The 15439-nt window shown below is 33.2% G+C and overlaps 1 protein-coding gene across 4 annotated transcripts in view; it reads left to right on the top strand.

Annotated features, from left to right (window-relative positions):
* The first annotated feature begins 7206 nt into the window (after positions 1-7206).
* Positions 7207-15439, top strand: part of LOC116841199 (1-phosphatidylinositol 4,5-bisphosphate phosphodiesterase-like) — a 28338-nt gene continuing 20105 nt past the window's right edge. Inside the window, exon 1 of one of the 4 annotated variants that reach the window (XM_032808857.1) lies at positions 7207-7487. The gene's annotated coding sequence lies outside the window, so the exon portion shown is untranslated. Of the gene's footprint in view, positions 7538-8694; positions 8996-15439 lie in introns of those variants that run through there. The other 3 variants (XM_032808855.1, XM_032808854.1, XM_032808856.1) reach the window with 3 other exon arrangements.

Consider the following 15439-nt stretch of genomic DNA (forward strand, 5'->3'; position numbering starts at 1 on the left):
CTTGAGTGGTACACGCTTCCGAAATGTTGAAGAAGTGCGAGAATGGGTGGACGAATGGATTGCTTCGAAACAAACATCGTTTTATCGAGATGGTATCGCCCAGTTGCCAGAAAGATGGCAAAAAGTTGTAGAAAGTGATGGAAAATACTTTCATTGAAATAATTTAAATAAATTTTTTACAATAAATGCTTTTTCTCAGTATTTTTTGGGCGGAAACTAAGTTAAGGTCCTAATACTTGGCGTCGCGACGCTATCGTGTCGTTTGATTCAGCAAGACAAAAGTATTTTTGAATCATGCCTCCAAATTTAAATTTCTTCTTTTAATACATTCTAGCACGACTTTTCCAACGGTATTTCCATTATATATTAGCAGAAATTGTATTTCGTAACAATACGAATATTCAATTGTCTAGTAATTTGAGATATCATAAACAGAGTATTTAATTAATGGTTAACAACATAATATTTAAGACTTCTGCTTAGGACACTCAAGGTGTTGAAACACATTGCTAAGCATCACGATGGAATAATAAACGTATAAAAAATTAATATTAAAATTGGATGAATAAACTCGTGACAAGTCATTTTTAATACTAAGCGCAACTTTATATAAACAAAAGTGATTTAGTGTATTTTTATCTAATTTTCTAACGTAAAATATCCCGCAAACTCTAATCTCATGATTGCGATGTAAGAGTAAAGCATTTCTCGAAGTTATCAGAATTTCCAAAATCGCATTATGCTGTTGGTGAAACTTAAAGTGGTTTCGCTGGAACAAGGAAATCACATAAAATCGATGATACGCGATTTCCACAAAGTTTTGTTGGAACTATGATCGAATAGGAAGGATGAGTTTATGATTATAATTCTGTAAAGTATCCATGATAGAAAAATCGCGGGTTTACCAAAGCGGTGCATATCAGTCGACAAATATTTGGAGGAATATTTGGCGAATTATTATTTCCCATAGCGGTTAAAAATCGCGGAGGATAACAAATGCAGTGTAACAATATTATACCAGTCAATCCGTGATGAATGAATTGAGCATGCCAATGTTGATCCCAATCATATGTTTCGTAAAAGTAGACAAAGTTATATGTGATGCATATCAACTAATAAACAAATAAAATAAAAGACAAATAAAGTCACATGTCACATATATTAATCGTATGTTGCACAAAAGCAAGAAACGCTACGTAACCAGATATAGTCCCGATCCATTATTAAACCACATCAAATTAAATCTCGATGGTAAATATTTGTAACGCTTGAATCGATATTTCCACGATATCGATGTGATTTGAGGAAAGGTAAATTTGGTCATTTTCTGCGATATACTGCAATTTGACATTATAGCCCGTACCATTATTACAAAGCCAATGTGTATGAGAAACTGCACATTATATTACTAAATATATTCACGCACAGCTACAACAAATCGACTAATTTCGCTCAAAGTTCACTGGAATAATATTGAAGGAAACTAATTACACACATGGGTTTCATTGATTGTATGAGGAACCTGTAGCGCAGACACGCTAGGTTACCGATGTAACACACATTGAACACGATTGTCCGGCACAAAGCATATGTTCACTCGAATACATTTGCGTTGACTCGTATACGAGCCAAGTTGTATACGAGAGACACTGCTGCCTCTTGAATTTATTAAGATTACGTAGCCCTAAATATGAACGATCAGATGACGGTTATCATATCTCAAGCCAAATTTTGATTCTACTTTCGAACTTAATATTCCATTTAATACTCCACTTTAATACTCTGAAGTTTATAACTTACTTCTTATAATTTCATTTAATCTACTAACTTAGCTGAGAGATCTTTTTTAGAAGCTAATAGTATTTTGTACATATTCTACCATTTAATGACGCTAAGTAGAATATTAATTTCTATGTATGTTAAGGAGGTTGTAAGATCTCCTAAAATGAATTTGTTAAAAATTCATTAAAGCTTACATTACATATAAATTAAAATATCTAACCGCTTTTGCAATTAAAAAAATACTGACTATTTGAGAGTTGAGATATTTAAAGTTAAAGTTGCAACACTTTTTATATGTGTTCCTTAGGATTGGCGCGCTGTATTTAATTTCTATTTCTTGTAAGCTAAAATTAGAGTTTTAATGAAAAACTATCATAATATTGAAGACCGATATTATACAAAAATCAATCAATTTTAGAATTATTGACTGTTTTATTTGGAAAATGTAGGGATTAAAAATTCATAATTTATAATAAAATATATATATTCAAGATATATACATATTTTAACACTTACACACCTCTTTTTATCTTTTTATTATGTGTGCATCTCTATTAGATCAACTGAAGCACAAATAAGGCATTTTTTAATAAAGAAAATAAGAAAATAATATATTTCATATTTGTAATATTTCTTATATATATCCATTTTAATTTTGTTTTAAATTAACATTTACTACTGAGATAAAGAAATAAATGTATAGAAAGATAATTTTGTTCGATAAATGGTAAGTTTATAAATGGTTCCCTTGATACGTCACACTGAAAATACAATACACATACTAAACGTTATAATTTTTTTAAACATACCTTGACCGCTAATCGAAATAGTAAACCTAATTTTAACCTAAACTTTTTATCATCTATTTAAACTCTGAAGGATCAGTGTATGTTTAATACACACGGAAACTGAAGTTCTACTTCAGTTGAAGTTCTACCTTTAAATGGCAGAAAACACACAAAATACCACTTGAAAGTTCTAAAGAGGACTTCTTGGCAAAGCTAGTGACTTAAATAAAATTAAAAGAGGTTGAGAAGTTTCAGAGTATCAAAATAAGCATTAAATGGAATGTTGAGATCGAAAATAAGGTAAAAATTTTGGTTTGGAATTCTCCAGAATATAGAGTGGCGCAAAAGAAACAAACCAATTTAAAAAATTCATAACTTTTTAAATTTAACTTTTCTTTTTCTTTTTTGTTTTCAGACCTTATAAAGGAGATCAGGGAAAATAATTATGGAAAGATACAAATTGTACAGCAAACAAAAATCATAAAATTTTATTTTTACAGAACGCCTTCGAGTTGATGTTTATGGGTTCTCTTCGACACTTTCCCGTACACGTTGAATATTCATTTCACTTCGGGCAGTGCCTAGTTTTCCGGCTCTTGGCAGATTCCTTACTGAACTCTGCTGCTGAAACCGTTCCACCAATTGTCTAATTATGGAAGGTGGATTTCTTATATTGAAATGGCAGCAATAGTCTCGTTGTGTCTATATCATCGAATGTTAATTTTAAAAATAAAATTCTATGACTTTTGTTCGCTGAGCAATCGTGTATCTTTCCATAATTATTTTCGCTGATCTCTTTTATAAGATCTGAAAAGAAAAAGGAAAAGAAAAATTAAATTAAACTAGTTCGTTTCTTTTGCGCCACCCTGTATATAAATATTTAAAAAATTCAGGAAGTAGGGTTGAAATTTCGACTCGAGACCTCTTGTTCCATAAGCACGCCTTACGAATTTATTTCTATATAAGTAAAAGCGATAACAAAAATTTTTTTGTTAATACAAAGGGAAAAAAATTGACACTTTTAAGTTTAAAATTTAAAAGATCGCTTTATCCAAAAATCAATACGATTTGAAAAACTTATATAAAAATTTCGCAAGTAATTTTGCAAAATTCAGAAAATATATATCACTAATACTATTGTCAATATTGTTATAGAGAATATTACAGCAGAATTTCTTTAACGTAAAAGAGCAACGTGTTATGGAAAGAAATACTATTTATCTAATAAAAAACGGCAAAAGACTTTGACTAATATATGCAAATAAGCGCTACGGTTGAAATTAATATCATTGTGTTTTCACGTTGCTGTTGACGTAATAAGCTCCGAAAGAGTTACGTCCTGTCTCTGCTCTTTATGCAGAAAAGTAATATAGAAATATGAAGACGAAACTGACTACACTGCGTATCGTGAGAGAAAAGCTGGCCTCGGATTCGACGACAATCTCACTGAACCTCTACCGTGCATCCTAGCGTGGACTGCTCAGAAGAAAAACTGCACCGGTGTCATCTTTTTGCGCGATACACGACTAGTCACAGAAATTAGATCATAAAACGAAATGTTCGTTTATTTAAGGTTATTGTTTATATAAGACCAATTAAAGAAATAACGGATAAATAAAATTTTGACGCTTGATTTCGATGAACTTTTGACGCTTGAATTTTGATTTATGAAATATAATGTGCTATTTATATTACATTATGAAACAGAATGATATCCTAATTTGTATATTAATATTCGACTATGAAGCGACACATCTTTAATGTCAATAAGATGGGAAATCGATATAATCAATATATATAAAATATTTTCGACTATGCGCAAAACAAAATCTCTTCTGTGACAGATAATTTTATAAATTTGATAGTTTCTACATAAAGAATTTTTTAAGCAAATATTTAATGTCCAAATCCAGGACATTTAGTTGCATGGACTGAAGATAAATTACCGAACGCAAACTTCGCTTAAACTTGAACCCGTCCTGTTACCGACGCGATTGGTCTGTCGATGTGTTACTGCTTTCCATTCAGCAACTCGCATGATAACAGATGTTACTTCATCGTAACATTGCGATAGATTCTCGTGGCTAGTTTGCAGATAAAGAAGAGACACCATGGCACTGTTTCATTCGAGCGCCAAATTTAACGTCTCTTATTTCTAATTTTAGTTATTGTTCGCCAAAACACATAATTAGTTAATTTAACTTAAATATAATGTAACTATTAAATAATCTTTAGTACATTCAACTATGTGACTTAAGTTGATACATACATACATACAAGAAATGCCATAAATTTTTATTTTCAGCTATTTAAAATCTAGGAAACTCCATTTCAGATTATTATAATCTCATTGTCATAATTGCAGCATATATTTTGACTTTTGGAGTAAAAAGATCAAAGAGTTCTGAGGAAACGTAAAAAATGTGACGCAATCACAAATTTAGTCTATTCTTGCATCAACAATGTGCAACTCTCCTTTCAGCCGCCTGTAGAGGTTGATGCAAATATATTCATGAATGCGGTATAGTCAGTTTCGAAGGAGACATGAAAGAGTAAATAACTTTCGTCGAAAGGAGACTTTTCACTGAAAACGTGTCGCAACTACTTTCGATTTTCGCGCTCGTTTCACGAGACAGTTGGCTGCGTTTCACTCGATGCGATTGCATGTTGCCGCTGTTATTTTCATTAGCGCGACTTTAGATTAGAGTTGCATGTTGCACTTACATACGACTTGTCTGTACGTAGCTGTGCAAAGTGAGATATTTATATCCGGTGACTCATGAGTTCATTCTACATCGGAACGCAATTGAGATGTGCTCGCTTGAGCTTCACACATAGTCACTTATCTTCGTATCTAGGCGTATCATATTTGATATAAAATTCGTAATTATCAGCACAGTGACTGTTAAGTCATGCCGATAATCGTTTCGTTTTATTATATAATTTTTGTTCATCTGCCAATCTCTCTATCTTAATATCGCGGAACTCTATTTTATTTCATCTTTACTGTATGTCTGTGCCAAGTACACGGAGAAAATATTTTAGTGAAAATTATGTTAAAATTATGTTTTACAATAATATATGTATATATATATATATATATATATATATATATATATATATATATATATATATATATATATAATATATGTTATATGTTATTATATATATTATATATTTTTTATATGTTTTACATGTTTTTGTTTTTTATATGTTTTTTTATTATATGTTTTTTAGTTTTTTTTAGTTTTTAAGTGTAAAAATGGTAATTAGAAAATATGATCCGATAATTAGTGGTGTGTGTGTATATAATAATGTGATATTATAAATTATGATAGTATAAATTAATATATTATTTTAAATATTGTATATATTATTAATACATTTTTTTATTCAGTCTGTTAGCTGGATCAGTATTTGTAAAACATATTGTACTCATACTTTTTTGTACTCATACTTCTTTGTATTTTTCCTTTGACCTACTACCGAGAGGAGGGGGAAGAGCAGGAAACTGGAGTGAATTCCAGACAATAAACTATGGAAAACAGTGTACGACATTATACCGTTTAAAATTGTACTTTACCCTGGAGGGTTTTATCCTCCTGGAAACATTTACTGAAAAAATATGTTTAGAAATTATTAGCAGAGTACTAATATTTCTAAATTATAGTAACTTTTTACTTTCACTGCAATAATTTTCACGAAATTTGACATTTACGACGGAAATAATAAATTTGATGATCTACTTTGATATACGATATAAAAAACATTTAAGCAATTATAATAATTCTACAGTAAAAAGTCAAACATACATAAGAATTTTAAACAAATATATAGCAATTTCGATCAAATTTCTGTACGCTCCAAGACTACAATAATTTTGTTGTAATTTTTACTACTATATTTTTCCTGTATAAATAAAACTCGTCAATTAAATCGAAACAAATCAGCAAAAAATATATTAGCAATTATATAATACTTTTATAATGTTTGTGGAGGCACAATCTATATATATATATCTATATATAAATTTTTTTTTTTATTTAAACTTCGCTACTCTAAAAATAACACATTTTTCTTGGTAATTAAAAAAGTGTGATTAATATCTTTTTTTCATATAGATTTGTTTCGCAGGATTCGATAAATAAGAATATTATGCGTAGTCGTTATTGATAATAATTATCGCAGAGTCTCTCCTTTTCCGCGAAAAAAGTTGCGAGAAACAAATAAACACTGATAATACCCACTAATGTTAAGAGAGAGTAAGAATTACCTACACGCGTATGCTCTTATGTCTTTCGCGGAACTTGTCGAAATTCTGCTCGCTCCTAATATCGAGACTCGTAACGTCGATGTTCGCTGTGGCTCCCGGCACGCGCGTGATAAAATGCACGGATCAGGTGTATTCTTAGGTACGTGATAAACGCGGATACGCAAAGCGGTCTTCACGTTCCCCGACGGTTTCTCGACGGTGTGTTGCATTCCACGCGCGTGATGCAACAGCCTCGGAGGCGGTAGCGTGCCGGAGGCGGCGCACGGGAGGCAGCAGATGCCGTTCTTACCGACGCAGTGGAGGCGGAAGAACGGCCGCGGGCGGCACATGCGCTCAGGAGAAAAAGACGGTATCGAGCCAGGCGCCTGGTTTGCCTGTCAACAGACGGTGCGGCACCGTCAGTTTCTTCCACCGCTCCTGGAAGGCGTCCGGTGCCGGAGCGAGAGATCGCACGCGTAAAGACGTCTGTATATCCCGGTGTTGCGCTTCCCATTTCCTTCCCGGAGTTCGGAGCTCGGCGCGCGTGTGCTCGTCTGATGTGTGGGCGAAGCTTCGTCGGCGGAGGATGAGATCATTGGCCGACGCTGCGCCGCTCTCGTCGTTCGACGGATAATTCTCCACGCAGGCAGGGGACCGATCGAGCCGTAAGACCGATTTCGCATTAGCGCGAGCTCGGGCGAACATACGAGAGACGGTGCGTGCGAACGCGTGCGTGTGTACGCGCGCGTACAGTCGACGTCGTCGACGTTCGCTCCGCGCGGTCACGAGACCGCGTCACGCGTTAGAACGGCCTCACGCACCTGCTATACCCGTGTGATCCTTCCTTCCGGGCTGTCAAGACTTCCGGGATGGTGGCAGCTGCTCCTTTGCATACGATTCCATCGAGTCCGCGCGCATCACCTTCGCTACGAAATTAAAATTGACGCGTTTGCATTCCGCTGAAGATTCGAGCTTGTGTGGAGTATCATGTGCCGGATTGCAAGTGTAACCACATTTGACGCTTTTCTTCTTTTAATTTGCCCTGCTTAAATCGATGAAGCAAGAGGGCACTCGTACTTAGCGCTACCTGCCTTGAGAGAATATCACGAGCGTTATCTCCGACCACCGGGATAGCAGCCTGTGCTTCGAATTCACTTGACCCGTGCTCCGCGCTCCGTATATACCTGTTTTACATATAGAACATACCCAACGTAAATGAGCTAAACGCCATATACCGCGTGCATTATCGTTTCCTGCTTGACCTCGCGTTATAACCGCGCGTACTAATTACTCGGGTCATTGTGAAGGCGAGGATATGACCGCACCTGTAATTCACACACACACATACATACACCTCCCCCTCTCTCTCTCTCTCTCTCTCTCTCTCTCATTACTAAAACTGGATCAAAGTGTTCTATGTCATTGTGGTGCAGCTCGTGTGATAGCGGCAATCATTAAATTTACTTCGCAGAGAGACGTTCGATAAAAGAATCAGTCGATCGTTCAGTGTCCATTAACTAGACGCACTGTACACGTACACTGTCGCACGTATCACGCGGCACTCGCTCGTGCGCGTTTTCTCTCTCTCCTTCTTCCTCTCTTTCTACGCCTTTCCACCTTCTCTCGTTTCTCCCGCTGGTCATCGTTTGTATGCGAGTGTATACGTACGCGTGCGTTTGCGTATGCGTACGCTCATGCGTGCTACTACGCGTGACATACGCGCATTACACATATCGCCGTGCTCGACACACACGCAAGCACGCACGCACGCACGCACGCACGCACGCACGCACGCACGCACGCACGCATGCACGCACGCACGCACGCACGCACGCATGCACGCACGTACACAGACATACGCGCGCGCGAACAAACGAGCGGAGCGACAGGCGTTACGAGGCGACGACTTGCTAATTAGCAACGCCTTACTATCGCCGCGAGATAAGCCGCGGATAAGGCATATATAAGACAGGTGCGACGGGGAGAGGGGAACGGGATACGACCCTGACTGCAGACTTCCCGAGGGATTTTCGAGGTCAAGGGAACCCGGAGGCGCCGCTTGGTGTGGCGAGGTGGAGTGAGATGGAGGGAGAATGAAGGAAAAGGTGTCGTGCTCTCTTACGACATCCGCTCGCTCGCTCTCTCGTTCGTTCGCTCGCTCGCGCACGGCCAGGTTAGGTCGATCATCAGTTCCTGACACCTGATCCCGTCTTCTCAGATTTATCATACGCGACCCGTTCATGTCGTCGAGACTACCACAGTCGTGGGTCACCTGGCCTCTCACATTCAATGTTTCTCGTAGAGCTGACGCGACGACCGAAATAAAAGTCGAATAGATTAAAGATATGTTACAATGTGTATCTTTCTAGATGGGCATATCTTGTAAACAGAACGAAATAACAATTCTGTGTGAACGAGAACTTCCTTTTTTCCTATGACAGTTACATCACTGTTAATATAAATTATTTTCGATATAATGTTAAAACATTGATCTGAGAATACTGGATTTCTTTTTCAATAATAGCTTCTTCGAATAGCTTCTTCTTTATATACAAATATTCAGCATGAACGCGCGAAAATCCACCATTTTTCCATTATTTATATAATAAAATGAACATACAAAATAAGTTTATATACACACTGAGAGAAAAAACATTTTTCTTCGGTGAATAACATGTAATAACATGTTTACTTATATATTGAAAAAAAGATATACATGAAAATTAATAAATATTAATTTGATTGGCGCATTTTTACTTAAATTTAAATTATTCTATTTAAGCAGAATATGTAATTATTTTCATGAGAATTAAAAATTTTCTTAAAGTTTTGGGAAAATATATTTTTTTATTTAAAAAATATTTTATATATCATATATCATATATCATATATCATATATTAAATATATATATATATCATGACATGTGTGTGTATATGTGTGTGTGTAGTACTCTCCAAATAAATATTTGTTATTTTCTAAATACTTTTTCTCTCATATAGTGTGTACCATCGAAAAATATTTTTTAAATAAAATATACATTTTCATAAAATCTTAGTTTTTCATGAAAACAATTGTTTATTCTATATAAATGAAAGAATTTGGTTTTAAATAAATATATTATTAGTATTCTCAGCAAGTAAATATTTCTTATTTTTTAGATATTTTTTTTCAGCGTTATGTATGTAGATCATTCTCATAATGTTAATACTTATTTGAGAATATTACATTTTCTTTTCAAGAATAGTTTCTTTTACGTTTATGCATATGCAAGTATTCAACATAAATGCACAAGGACTCATCGTTACTCTCTCTCTCTCTCTCTCTCTCTCTTTCTACTTATATATTTAAATAATTGTACGAGATATTTTCCTGATAGTTACTTTCCTGGTAGTCTCTCTCTCTCTCTCTCTCTCTCTCTCTCTCTCTCTCTCGGCTTATATAATTATATAATTGTATGAGATACTTTATTTTCCTTATAGTTACTTTCCTGGTAGTTACTTTATTTTCCTGATTTATTTTCCTCTACAAGAATCAAAATTGTCTTTTGAACTTGCTGAACTTGCTGACGATACGCAACACATTTATCAGAATATTTCTACGACAAAAGCGCAGTAATAATTACTCGGAGGAAACATTAACGCCATCGTCCAATTAGACGATGATTTCACGCAACGTCGCATCACGAAACGATTGTTATCCTCGTAATAAGAGGAAACAAGAAATGGTCAATTCATGTAATAATGAGAGATAGCTGAGCATATCTCTAATTGCAAAGTGCATATTTATAGATATTTGAACTTATTTAACTATTTAACTAAGAGCTTGATTTGAAATATTTAAAGCCTCTCAACTAGTTCAGATCTGCAAACATTATGTGCTCATAAATTTTAGTGGTAAAGCAAATTTCTAGTCGTCAGTTTCTCCTCTGTTAATTACTTAAAATGCAAATGCGACATACAAGCGAATATCATATCGTTATGTGAATTACGGTCGTGAGCATATTGCATAATGCAACTTTTATCGAGAATGATTTGTTGTGCCGGAGTCACCGTGCGGACAATATCGGCGAGCGGCACAACATATTCGTAACTAATAATAGTGCAATTATGTAGTACTGTTTGTTTGTGAAGCAATAAGAAATTATTCCACTTTGAAAATGTTCCACTTTAGTTTATCAGTTAAAGTTAGAGCATTATTATCTTCTGATGAAGTCATCGATTTTACTATCTTATCTAATAATGGTGAACCGTTTTATCATTTTCACGAATTCTATACGCAAACTATAAAAGCTCTAACGTCACTTTTCAATATTCTATTACGTTATTTACGTAATAGAATTACATAAATTTTTATCATACGCGTAAATATACATAAATTTTAATATTTGTAAATAATATATTTGCAAATAGTACAAAAAGTGCAGGGGAGGGGGTATAGAAGCTGCTGTTCCATTTCAAACAAATTTAAAAGCAATGAATACACGCTTAAGAACTCCGACGTTCACACATATATGTAACATAAATATATCGTCGGGTCATAACCCTCATTTGCTTCCATTCTTTTTAAAGTGGGTATTAGATGCATTAAGCGATTGAACGGTCAATGTCGCGGCTGTGTAACTCAATCTCTTTTAAGTACCGGAAATTATATAATTATTAATCTACACACTAAATGATTGAATTACAGCCATTTATTTTGTGTCACAGATTTTTTATCAATTATGCAGATTTTAACTTAGATTTTTATTTCGTGAAATTTTCTGTGTTTTTAGTTTTATATATAGTTTTTTAGTTTCTATATATAAATATAAAAAATATATTATCATGGTAATTAGAGACATATATCTTTACTTTCTTCAATTAAAGTTAAACTTGCTATGATCTTAATTGATATAATAATTGCCAATAGCAACAAATTTTCTTGTTATCGTTAAGATTATAAAAATTATAGGTTTTCATCTTTATAATTAAAAAATTTAAGTTATATAAATAAATATTGTAAAACAGAAGAAGGCGACATATGAGAAATAATATCATCGTATGTAATAGCAATATAATACAAGAAAAAAATATTGTAATTAATATTATAGTATTATTAATAATACTTTTATTAATAGTATTATTTACTTTCCTCTTCTAACAAAATCGATGACTTTTTGCTCAGATAAACGCCATATTGGGTCCACCATTTTAGATATCAAAAATCAGTCATCTAATTAATACTGAAAATATCCTGCACTTATTGTTTGTGGTTTATGTATTTGCAGATAGCAATTTACTCCCACAATATCGACAAGTTCGGCAATACTTGTAACGATGTAGGGGATTATCTGGAAAAATAAAAAGTTAACTTCAAAATGGAAGATGTTCCTGGTGTTTTCGGGTAATTCTAATAGCAGCACTGTATTTAGTTGGTCAAAATTAGTAAGGAATGTTAACGTTTTTATGTTTGACTTCGTAGGTAAAAACGGCCTTTTTTATCATTGTCCTTTATTAATCTACCAAATACACGATATAAAAAGTATTCGTATAATTATGACAATTACGATTTTTGTAGTAAAAAGTCAAACATGCATAACATTTTTAAACTAATATTTTGGTCATAATTTTTCTAGTATTCAATATTACAAAATTTTCTTGTAATTTTTATTACTATATTTTCTTCGTGCACATGACAATTATATCAACATGTTATGTAATATTACACATAATAAAAATATATTTATCTAACTAAAAGCCGAGATTAATATTCGATAACAAATTTACATGCGCGTTACTACGTATATATTGTACTAAAAAACTTATATACGTGAATTATTAAAATTTTTACGTATTAATTTTCATAGTTATATTACATTCTTAGAAGTTGGAGTTACTGCGATCAGTAATTATAAATCATGAAGCTTCATATATTGCTGAAAATTTCCTAAGGCTTCGAGTACAAAGGTTACTAACATATACGGAAATACATACAGAACGTGTCGAATAATACGCTTGCGAAAATAATTGGAACGTGAAGCGCCTGGTATGGAAGAATCGTACAATATGGTAGCTTAACTTAATGTTCTACGGTAGTAAGTGAAGCACGAAAAGATGGTATAAAACTCAGGATGAAACGCAAATATTTCTGATTTGGCTGGAAATAGTGAATCATAGATTTCTTGTTTTACATGATGAGAGACCATGCTGCATAATGTCTCCACAACGATGCTAATAAATCACTCTTTAATTCTGAAAAACGGATTGCACAACCTGTTCGTAAACCGTTTATATGCATTTTGTAACGGTAATTTCCACAACTATAATCCTCTAAGGTTTATATTCAAATTAGCAATTCAATATCGAATATTCACTGTTATTTTTACGAATGTCACTTCGCGACTGTCACTTGTAAGTCAGATATATTTTATTAGGCGATAACCCACGTCGTTTCAAGATAATTAACATCGCTAGCGGACTTTTTGTCGGTGCCTAATTATAATAATGCAAATGCCACTCCAATCAGGCTGATTTCTTATCCTCAGTTTCTCGCTCACCATCTTGGTGTTCTCAATGCCGTGTTAACGAGCTGGTGAAGTACGATAGGGATTTGCGATAATACAACGCCGTTAATGCGGTCGCTTCGTGGGAATACTCGGCCTGGTAGGCGCCAGAAATGTCTTCATCGTGCCGAAGACAGAGAAGAGGCACGAGTCACACATTATATTTTCGTAGTGTCCGTCTGTTTATGCGATCCGTGTGCACACGACGTTTACATAGACACGTACTGTATGCCTTACATATCTGCGTTGTTCATATCGGTGGCCGATAACGCACGCTACAAGCGACTGCATTACAATATCACCGTGTTCTTGAGCTCACAAAGAAAATTCGTAACATGACGACTTAGCAATTTTTTCTTGTCTTTTGTAAGGATATGATCTAGCCTTGTAGCGCTTAAGGGATCGCGCTATTTGGAGGCGCTGAGAAAACGTCAAAAACCAATTTTTTTCAACATAACTTATTAACACAACTTAAATTATGAACCATTCTCTTTATTTACAATGTTTAGTACATCTTGTTTGATGAAAAATTTTGAAAAATAATTTTAAAATGTTTTGAAAAATAGCCGTGTTATAGGATGTCCTGCAAATCTTCTTTGCTGAAACGTGCAATAGTAGTTACATAATATCTCGAAAATTAATTGTCTGTTTGACTTCTAATTTGGCATACAAATTATTAAAGATTATATAAGGCGCGACGTAGAAGTTATGAAAAAAATAAAAAATTGTAGAAATTACAGAAAGAAAAATATTCTATTTTGGTCTAAAAATTTAACTTTAAACATTTATTATAAAAAATGACTAATTGTATTTGAAAAATGCTAAACTGCGCTCTAAATAATCTTGTTAAGAATATGTGTATTCAAGTTATAAGTAAATCGAAAAATTTTTTTTCGAGATATCGTGTACTATCAGTGCGCATTTTAGTAAAGGAACTTTACGGGATAATTCAGCTACTCTTTTATATTTTTAAAATAATTTTTATAAAATTTTTATTACACCATATGTACTAAATATTGTAAATAAAGGTAACTACATATAATTTATAATTATTGTGTGGGAAAATATTAGTGATTTCTGATATTTTTTCAACGCTTCAGGATATCGTGATTCCTTAACTATAAATAACTCTTTAACTATAGAGTTTATTAATGACAATTGTGTTGGTTGCTTATTTGAATTTACTAAAAAAAAAATACTTGAAAATTTGTTAGTGGAATATAAAGTTTATCTCTATGCATAAATTTATTTTTGTGAAATTAAATTTATATTCCATAAATAAATTTTCAATTCTTTTTTGCTCAGTATATTATGTTAAAATTTTATTGACAAAACTGAAAAAGAAGTCTTACAATAGTTAACAAATGCATTTGGTTAAGCCTTTTTCATGAAATAAAAATTCTGCTTGTTGAACTGAACGTGAACCAGACGAAAAATTCGCTGACAAGAAATAATATTTCTGTTACTATGACCGAAAATATTCGTCTAAACATTCAGGTGCATTAAAACTCGATTGACGTAACTAAAAGCAATTGGCTGAGCAGAAATTTCCTACAGGAATCTTTCTGTTTCCACAACCGTGTTTTTATCTGGTCCACAAGTAAAAGAAGTTATATTAACGACGTTATTTTTTCCGTGCAATTTAATATTTGGTAATTAGTAACAAATATGGTAACATTTATCAATCAATTTGGTAATAATTATAAAATAATTAATAAAACAAATTCTTCATTTAATTTAACCAATTAAGAGGTTTGATAAATAATATCAAATTATTTTGCAATAACCACTAAATAGTTTAAATATTACTAAAGTATTTCCTAATTTCGTAAGGGAGCTTGCTGATCTCGGAACAATTTTGAAGTTTTGATTTTTCTAAACCACAATTTGGACTAAAAATTTTTGAAAGAAATATGTTATTAAGTTGTAAATAAATTTAATTATAATATATTTATAATTGTGTGTGTGTGTGTGTGTGTGTATCTCCCTTAGAAAACATTTTTATTACCATCTGATAGAAAAATACAATAATTTAAAAAATTAGAAATCTTGTTTCAAAGTACAACTTAACGTAT

This window comes from Odontomachus brunneus, unplaced genomic scaffold, assembly GCF_010583005.1.
Source record: "Odontomachus brunneus isolate Ranch 3 - 2012 unplaced genomic scaffold, Obru_v1 Obru_scaffold_014, whole genome shotgun sequence".
Taxonomy (NCBI): Eukaryota; Metazoa; Arthropoda; class Insecta; order Hymenoptera; family Formicidae; genus Odontomachus; species Odontomachus brunneus.